Source organism: Anastrepha obliqua, chromosome 2 (genome assembly GCF_027943255.1).
Source record: "Anastrepha obliqua isolate idAnaObli1 chromosome 2, idAnaObli1_1.0, whole genome shotgun sequence".
In the NCBI taxonomy this organism is placed as follows: domain Eukaryota; kingdom Metazoa; phylum Arthropoda; class Insecta; order Diptera; family Tephritidae; genus Anastrepha; species Anastrepha obliqua.
In genome coordinates this window covers 76,728,212-76,736,460 of record NC_072893.1, presented here as the reverse complement: position 1 = coordinate 76,736,460, position 8,249 = coordinate 76,728,212, and positions in this window count along the sequence as shown.

Here is an 8,249-nt window from a genome sequence, read left to right as displayed (position 1 = left end):
GCTGGTTCCTTCAAAAGCGCTTAGAGCTGGTAAACAGTCTGCTGATACAGGACAAGAATGACAAAAACAAGATTGCGCCTATCAGAGAGTGCGTGATGTCACATTGGTTCAGTGTTGCAAACTCTTTGCTCTTCGTTATAAATTTAGTACTTTTTATACCTAAAATATATATATTTCTGAGTTCGTGTTTGGGTCTTTTTGTAATTTAAAGCTACAAAAAAGTTAAGTTACGAAAAAATTTTAATTAAAAACAAGGCCAAAGGTCACTTTTGTATTTGCAGATTATGTTTAGAAGATATCAGTGCTATTGAAAATTTGTTGGTTCTTATAAAATTTGATGTTTTGAATGTGCAAATCTCATTTTTTGCTACTCTTGTGGTTATGCAAGGATCTGCTTGTCTCAACTCTTCCCCACATATAAAACCTTTTTATAAATAAAAAAAAAAGCCCTGAATTTACTGAGAATGAATTAAAGCCATAGAGGTAAGGTTAGGTTTGGCTGCCGCATCGCACATAGAGACAACGATGCCACTTAAACCGCGAGATGGGTCTGTTGTGAGCCGCTGGAGCTGGGCTACATTTCCCTCTCCATATTGAACCATCCTGAGCTTTTGCCAAAGCGTAAAAGGTTGTTGATACCTAAAGTGTATAGATCTCCTCGTTTCTGCAGCTACAACAGAAATCATGCGTGTAAACGCCTAATCTCCTTGCATGATTTCCTATGAGACAATGTCCTGTGAGGGCCCCTACTAAGGCCCTGATGAAGTCTACGCAATTTTATAATACTCTTGGACAGACGTAGATTTAGCCTTGGCCATGTTTGCCTAGCAATTTCACAGGCGTTAACGCTAATCCATCTTTGATTTGCAGAACTAATTAGTGCCTCCTTAATAAGAAGCTTACAAGTTGCGAGAGGTATCTCCATAAAATAACTTATGTTTGGCATGCAGGTACCTTCTCTTGCGAGTTGGTCTGCCCTACAGTTCCCTGGTATATCTCTGTGGCCTGGAACCCACCATAAAATTATACGATATTGCTTGGCCATCTCATTTAGAGATTGACGACAACGTAAGACACTCCTTGATGTTGTGTGGAATGCATCCAGGGCTCGTAGGGCAGCTTGGCTGTCTGATAGAATGCAGATATCTCTTGATGATGTTGATATTGCAAACAAATAAACACGAATAATCACCAACACCAACAATAATCGCAATTGCCGACAATGTGACCAAATGATAAAAAAATGAAGCCAAATAGAACTGAGTGAATTATTGAACTAACTTTTTAAAAATCTATATTTTAAGTAATTATAAACATCACACTTTAATTAAAAGATGCTAGAAAAATGTCAGGAGAAAGAACTAAAACTCCGAGGCTAGAGAACAAAAAACTGCTAAATCAAGTTTCGAAAATAGTAATCTGATCACAGTGGTCGCCAATTGCCTTATAGGAACATTACAAAAATTAGCTAATATTGTCAGAGCCGCTGAGAGTAAAGTAGTGGCACCACGATCAGCGCCAGGAGGAGAAGCTATATATATATATATAATCTATCATCCTTGCCAGCTTATTATTCTCTCCATTGTGGTTTTCTCTATGCCAACAAATGATTAGAAGGGCTTTATGGAAGAATGCTGCTCACATAAAATAATATTTGATATTTATAGAAATTATAATATTGGATATGAAATTCATATTTCCTATCGAAAATCGCACTATTTTCCTTTGCACTTCCTCAGCACAGTGTAAAAATTACTCCTCTTGCTGATTTCTTTTTGTTTTAGGGCCTGTTAGTGTTCTCGCAGCTTTCGCGAAAGGAGCATCACGAGAGTGAAAATATCCGATGTTTTGAATGCAGTTTTTAAATATTTTTACTCTTCTCAGAATTCGCCTATTCTTCGCATTCAACGACTCGAAAAGCTAACAAACCGAACCCTGGCTTAGATAAAGAAGGCTCAATAACCGTTATGGGATATACAATTGCACTAAAAAATATTTCAGTCTTATTATAAAACTAAAATTTTACATGGATATGTAAGTGCATATGTGCCCTTATTTATGAAAGTGGTCCAAAAAATGCGGTTATGAATTATTTCACACCACATTATTTTATCGATATGATATTGTCAAAAACGAACCATTAGATAGGGACTGTAATTTCAGTATTATATGGAATTAACTTAGTGTTAATTATGAAGGTGGTATAAGTTAAATATTTAAAGAATTTATGTAAACATAACTTTAAAATTGCTCGTGAACCTCTTTGACGCATTTCTGATCTACAAAATGAGAAAAATAACCAATCCTTTGTTAAGGAATGGATCCACAGGAAAGTACTTAACACTGAATATAATTTAATTTTCCAACCCCTTCGAAAAGACACATGCCAAAAATGATCCGAAGGGGAAAATTGCAGCATGCAATAATGAAGAAGAGAAATTACATCTTAGAGAATATTATGATGGACATTTACAAAGTGCTGAACGAGCTAGTAACTGAAAAAAGCAAAAGAAAATTTGAAGAAAACATATTGATTTGCAAGAAGCACTTCCGTATCCTAAACTTTTTGTTTCGCTAGCCTAATATAGGCGAAATATGTGCATATACAACTTGACAATGTTCCATAATTTCCATGATGACAATGTCCAGATATATGTATAGGATGAAGGTGCACGGGAAGTAGCATTTTAGTGCAAAATTACTCGAAAACATGTTTACCGCGATGCTTTTTCTGGCCAAAAACGTAACATTAAAATAGCATTGGCATGGATAAAAATTGCTCACTTATCAAATAATAATTACCCGTCAATAATTACCCGTGTTTGATGACAGAGGGCGTTCCTGAAGTATGCTGGTGTTAGCTTTGAGGGCTGCCATCTATCAAACGACGGTAAAACAAATTTCAGATTGAGTGATAGGTTAGTTTGGATTTGGCAGCTATCCGAGTAAGACGTGTTTCGGGATTTTCGCTAAGATGGAAAAAGAGCAGTATAGTTCGGTAATTCGCTTCTTGTTTTTGAATGGGAAAAATTGTGAGGAGATAAAAGCAAAGTTGAATGCTGTCTATGGGGACGCTTCGCCATCTACGACCACAGTTAGATATTGGTTTATCGAATTTAAACGTAGGCGAACATTCGTTTTTGATGAGGAGCGAGCAAGACGCGCCGCAGACGGGATTAATGAGGTAATCATTCCAAAAGTCCACGACACGATTCTCGCTGATCGACGAACGAAAGTGCGCGAAGTAACAGAGGCCATAGCACCGGAACGGCAATTAAAATTTTACCTGTTAAGTTGGCGATTAAACAATTGTTGGCCCTATGGGTGCTGCGATTGCTCACAAGCAACAACAAGCGGATGCGTTGTCAAGTTATCGTTGATGAAATCTGGATTCATCATTACACACCAGAAACTAAGCAACAATCAAAACAATGGACTTGTCCCGGTGAATTTGTTCCAAAGAATGCGAAGGCAGCCCTATCGGCCGGAAAAGTCATGGCGATGAATTTTTGAAATGCGAACGGCATCAATCTCATGGATTTTTTAGAGAAAAGGAAGAATGATCACTGGACAATACTACAGTGAGTTATTGGACCGCTTCTACAAAACATTGTAGGAGACACGATCGCATTCGGCGAAAAAGAAGTTGCTGTTTCACAACGATAACGCACCAGCATATTCACCCGGAGTTGTTGCCGCCAAACTGCATTAACTGCGTTATGAATTGCTGCCGCACCCCGTACTCACCCGATCTGGCTCCTTGTGACTTTTTCTTGTTCCCTAACATGAAGAAATGGCTCGTTGGGGGAAGTGTATCTTTTTAAAATGGGTCTTTGTTGAAAAATAAATAAAAAGGTTTTTGAAAAAATGGTGTCTTCATTTCTAACACGGGTACTTATTAAACCCCCCCATAATATTGAATAAAAAGCCCACACATTTTCGGTATCGGGTCATTCCTTTCTACCAGAAGATCGTAATTTTGGTTTGATAGAAATTAAAATAAAAATAGCCCTGAGCATTATTATGAATTGATAGAAAAGTGTAAAAGAAGAAATTCGTTTTCGATAAAATGAATGTCGCAGCAGGATTTTATTTCCACGAAATCACTAGAAGTACCAACAGCAAGAAGAGTGAAGAATAACGATGAGTAAAGTGGATGAGATTCTTCAAAACTGAACCTTATAAGATGTTCTATAAAACTTCTTCAGATGATTGCATGTTTTGGATCTTTCACTTAAAAGCGAAAGACCAAAAAATACGGAAATGTTGAGAGGAAATGAATGGCAGAAAAACGTAAAGATATTACATGTTTATTGCCACATATCCCTCTAGTTTTTTCAGAAACCTTTTAAGAATCTTAAAAACTCGAAATGGTAAAAATGGATTACTTTTTGAAAACAATTAATAAATTTTCATGAATTATTTCATTGAAGTTATTGTTTCAAATAAAACTCATAGTTCTTTATTGATTTTCTTAAATATCTGTTAATTTTGAAAATGGACTAAGTCAATTACAATTGTAAGAATAATATTTTCGTATGAAATTCACACAAAATTTAATTTACCTAAAAAATTTCGCTCAATCAAGACTAATACGATTCTAAATGAGAAGGTCGCATAATGTAAACATTTTTTTTTTATTTATTCAAATTCAATTCATTAAATATCTTGAATCAAGAAATATATGTATGCCTTAGCCCACTTTCATCATTTCACGTACACAGTACCATCACTTTTATTTCAATTCTGCTTTTTGAATTTGCAACGAAAGGAGTCAAGGCATGCAACTTCTCGGATTGATTTTCAGCATACCTTTCTCATTCGCGCCCCATGCACCATCTTTGCCTTTAGCAGCTCTACCTTAGCTGCATTTGCTGCTCATCTGCTAGTCAAGACTATGAGTATGCACCACAATTTCCAAGCTATTAATAGCCTTAAAAAAATGTATCTAATAATTACATAAATACCTCCTTTCAATGTGACATACATTTCTTATTCAAGCAAATCAATGAAATATGAACAACTAAGCAAATCGTCTTATCATTCACCCATTGCGTTAAACTATACCACTTAATAGGCATGCCAGTATAAACAGCAATGATTTTCCTTCAAGTGCAAGTAATCTGCAAAATATTACGCCTTCTTGTTTGCATGTGTACGTAGGCAGAGGAGTTCTCTAGGGATTTATTTGTACTTATGCATGCATCGTTAGCGTTTGCGCAACCTAATTTTCCAGACTCAGAAAGCTTAAATATTGATTAGTGATTTAGCACTGAATATGTATAAATGTATATACAGGGTGAATACCTATACACAGTCATCGCATTTGCTTATTTATACTGAGCTTAGGTAAACAAGTGGAATAAGTATTTCACTATATATAAATATGTGGTTTGCGCCAAAGGGAGTTTTTCCGAGCGTCTGCGAGTAGCAAATAAGCAATAAACCTCTTATTGCTTATACTATAAGGCCTTCCAAGTTCGCGTTTCTATTTATTAGTACTTGAGTTTCAGCACTGTCACAATACGATGGAGTATATGATGAATATGTAAAGTCTCTATTTATATAATTGTGTGACAATGTCGTGATCAGTAACCGAAAATAGCAAAATATTATACAGTGTAAGGGGTTGAAAAAATGAAAAAATTGAGTTTGAAATACCAAAATTATTTTTAATATTTATTGCATCCCAAAAAGGAGTAATTTACTTTAATTGGCGGCAGCTTAGCTGCAAGCCCATAATTTATAACATAATAACAAAATACATAGGTACAACAAAATATTACAATTAAATAGAAGCATATAAATATTATATAAAATAGTTAACTATTTTACAAACAAGAAAAACGTTTAATGTAAAAAGTTTCAGACTATGTATTTTTTTTTTATAATTTACATTGTAACTATATAGTTAATAAATTATAAACTAACGAACAATTTGGATTTAATTTTGTGCACTTAACTAAATTTAATAATGCTCTGCCAAAAGCTTGCAGAGAAGTGGGCTACTGCGTGAGTTGGTGCGGTTTTTCTTGTTTCAGCCTTTCTTTCCATTAACCGGGATCAATTAGGGCTGAGGCTTCGCTATTTACATGGTAGCGCAGTCTTTCCATATGAGACTTAGCGCTTACGTTGATCGAAGTGGCAACTGATTCGATGCCAAGGTCGTGTTCGAATCGGTGTTGCGGACGTACCAAGGTGCATTTAGTAGTACCTTATTTTGGAATCTTTTTATAGATTTTATAGTGGTTCAGTTTGAGCAGCCCCACAGCGGGATTCCATAGGTCCAAATTGGTTTAAGCACCTGCTTATATAAAAGAATTTTATTGTATAGGGATAAGGCTGATAGGCAACCATAAGCCAGTACATATTTCTATATCTGATTTCTAACTGTTCTTTTTAACGTGAGCATTCCATCTAAGCTTGGTATCTAGTGTTATACCTAAGTATTTGGCGTTGTTGTGACACGGGATTGACACGCCGTTTATGTATAGTGGCAGATATTGGATTTTCTTCTGTGTGAAGTCTAAATGAACCGATTTTGTAACATTTAGTTTTATGCACCATTTAATGGTCCACTCTGAGATTTTATTTAAATAAATTTGAAGGTTTTTGATTGAGTCAATATGGGTTTCTCCTACTGACAAGATGGCTCGTCAGCAAAAGTTGCTGTGGAGCAATTTGTGTCATTAGGCAAATCACATGTTAAAAGAGTATAGAGAATGGGCCCCAGTACGCTGCGCTGTGGGACGCCAGTTTTAATTTCCTTAAGTTCGGAATATGTGTCTTCGTATTTTATTCGGAAGAAACGATCCGATAGGTACGATTTTAGATTATTAAAATATTGCGTTGTTAGAAGCGCATTTATTTTGTTGAGGAGCCCACCGTGGCAAACTTTGTGAAACGCCTTAGACACCTCCAGAAAGACAGCAGAGCACACTTTTTTATATGACGAAGTAAAGCTGCTTGGGTAAAGCCACTTTCTGCATGTCGAAAATTAAAGATTCTGGGAGTTGAGGAGTTTTAACGTTGTCTGAGATGAGTTTTATTTCCTTTTCTGGTAAAATATCTTCACAGGAGTTTGTTCCGCTTATGCATCAGTGCTGAGTACTATGCCAGAGCACCTGTTTAGCAATTTCATCTTCCTAGCTCTTTAATCAAGATATACATAAACTGTTCTAAAGTAAACACTATTTTTGGAAAAAATTTTAGGCAATCAAAGTCAGACCTTCCATTTCATCTAAAATGTTGTAAAAATAGCGGGAGCTTTAATTTAATAATACCACTGATTTACAAATAGTTAATGCTTTTTTGCCAGGCCCTCCAATTGCTATGTAAAATCGGTTGATAAGTCAGAAAATCTGTGGAACTTTTTCCAGTCTCAAAAAATTTCAAGATATCTTTGCTATATTAAAGAAACAAAAGATAGGTTACAAAAATGTGTAATATCTCGAGAACCCGCTATTCGATGAGAAAAAGTTGACGGTAATTAAATTTGCTATATTTCACTTTTGCTTAAGTTTTAGTTAAAATTAAATATTTTGAAGTTATCTATAAAGCAAGGAAATGATTTTCGTCAAATTTTTTGTATGATACTTTTTGTTTAATTTTATATGAAAAAATTTAATTACCTAGCGTGATCTAGATTATTTTTCATCAACACTGTGAAGACTGAACTTAACAGATTTAACTACAAGGCATAAGCCTATATTTACTTTAAAAGTGTTTCATGGCATAGAATTACTGTTATAAATAAAATGAAATTAAAAAAGTTTGTATCAAAAGAAAACATCCTCCGGTAAGGGCCGATCTTGAATGTGAACCACACCTAAACGTCTAGTTTTTTTTGCATTTCATTTGACATTTTTCATTTTCAGACTAATTCAATTTGAACGATGGAAAGATACACAATAGAGCAACGCTTATTATGAAAACGGGCGTTCAAATCAAAATGCATATCGTGCACTTCGTGAAGAAAATCATCTTCAGTGATGAGGCACATTTTCACCTCAGTGGATTCGTCAATAAGCAGAATTGCCGCATTTGGGCGAATGATAATCCAAGAGTGATTGCCGAAAAACGAATGCACCCACAAAGAGTGACTGTTTGGTGCAGTTTATAGGCCGACGGCGTCATTGGGCCGTATTTTTTCCAAAATGAGGACGGTCAGACAGTTACTGTGAATGGTGTTCGCTATCGTGAGATGATAACGAACTTTTTATGGCCCGAATTGGAAGATATGAATGTAG